Here is a 1871-nt window from a genome sequence, read left to right as displayed (position 1 = left end):
CTGGGCGTGGTGGCAGGTGCCTGTAGTCCCAGCTACTCAGGAGGCTGAGGCAGGAGAATGGCGTGAACCCGGGAGGCGGAGCTTGCAGTGAGCTGAGATCAAGCCACTGCACTCCGAGACAGAGCGAGACTCCGTCTCAAAAAAAAAAAAAAAAAGAAAAGAGACATTTCTGCAAAAGAAAGTTGAGGGATAATCACATACTGGCCAAAATGATAACCACAGAATTATATTTATTTATATTTATTTATTTTTTTGAGACAGAGTCTCGCTCTGTTGCCCAGGCTGGAGTGCAGTGGCGTGATCTTGTCTCATGGCACCCTCTGCCTCCTGGGTTCAAGCAATTCTCCTGCCTCAGCCTCCCAAGTAGCTGGGATTACAGGCATGCGCCATCACACCCAGCTAATTTTGTATTTTTTAGTAGAGGCGAGGTTTCTCCATGTTGGTCAGGCTGGTTTTGAACTCCCGACCTCAGGTGATCCGCCCATCTTGGCCTCCCAAAGTGCTGGGATTACAGGCATGAGACACTGTGCCCAGCTTATTTATTTGTTTTTGAGACAGGATCTCCGTCTGTCACCCATGCTGGAGTACAGTGGCATGATTACAGCTCACTACAGACCTCGACTTCCTAGGCTCAAGCTATCCTCCCACCTTGGCCTCTCAAGTAGCTGGGACTACAGGGGCATGTCACCATGCCCGGCTAATTTTTTTAATTTTTTGTGGAGATGGGATCTCACTATGTTGTCCAGGCTGATCTCAAACCCCTGGGCTCAAACGATCCTCCCACCTCAGCCTCTCAAAAAGTGCTGGGATTAATAGACATGAGCCACCGCACCTGACTTAGAATTTTAAAACATTAATAGCGGTGGAAAAGCTCTATTGGATAATACGTATATTTAAGTAGTGTGGAAGACAAAAGTGGAAAGAGGCCGGGTGTGGTGGCTCATGCCTATAATCCCAGCACTTTGGGAGGCAGATGTGCACGGATCAGCTGAGGTCAGGAATTTTGGACCAGCCTGGCCAACACGGCGAAACCCTGTCTCTACTAAAAATACAAAAATTAACTGGGCGTGGTGACAGGTACCTGTAATTCCAGCTACTTGGGAGGCTGAGAAAGGAGAATCACTTGAACCTGGGAGGTGGAGGTTGCAGTGAGCCGAGATCCCGCCATCCCACTACAGCCTGGGCAACAAGAGTGAAACTGCATCTCAAGAAAAAAGTGGAAAGAAAAGGGCTGGGCGCAGTGGCTCACACCTGTACTCCCAGCACTTTGTGAGGCCGAGGTGGGTACATCATTTAAGGTCAGGAGTTCGAGACCAGCCTGGCCAACATGGTAAAACCCCGTCTCTACTAAAAATACAAAAAGTAGCCAGCTGTGCTAGTGTGCACCTGTAATCCCAGCTACTTGGGAGGCTGAGGCAGGAGAATTGCTTGAATCTTGAATCTGGGAGGCAGAGGTTGCAGTGAGCCAAGATCGTGCTGCTGCACTCCATCCTGGGTGATGGAGTGAGACTGTGTCTCAAAAAAAAAAAAAAAAAGTTGGAAAGAAAAAAGAAAAGGAGGCCGATCTCATGCCTATAATCCCAGCACTTTGGGAGGCCAAGGTGGGAGGATTACTTGAAGTCAGGAGTTTGAGACCAACTTGGGCAACAGAGAGAGACCCTGTCTCTACAAAAAATAAAATTAAAATTAGTTGAGTGTGGTGGCACGCGCCTGTAGTCCTAGCTACTTGGGAAGCTGAGGTGGGGGGATCTTTTGAGCCCAAGAGTTTTTATTTTTATCTTTATTATTTTTTAAAATTTTTTGTAGAGGCCGGGCGCAGTGGCTTAAGCCTGTAATCCCAGCACTTTGGGAGGCCGAGACGGGCGGATCAC

At 48.4% G+C, this 1871-nt stretch overlaps 1 protein-coding gene across 2 annotated transcripts in view; it reads left to right on the top strand.

Moving 5' to 3' along the window:
• Positions 1–1871, top strand: part of DAG1 (dystroglycan 1 (dystrophin-associated glycoprotein 1)) — a 91359-nt gene that overhangs the window by 8658 nt on the left and 80830 nt on the right. The gene's annotated exons all lie outside the window — the stretch shown is intronic.

This window comes from Mandrillus leucophaeus, unplaced genomic scaffold (genome assembly GCF_000951045.1).
Source record: "Mandrillus leucophaeus isolate KB7577 unplaced genomic scaffold, Mleu.le_1.0 Scaffold22, whole genome shotgun sequence".
Taxonomy (NCBI): domain Eukaryota; kingdom Metazoa; phylum Chordata; class Mammalia; order Primates; family Cercopithecidae; genus Mandrillus; species Mandrillus leucophaeus.
This window is presented reverse-complemented; position numbering and strand designations above follow the sequence as displayed.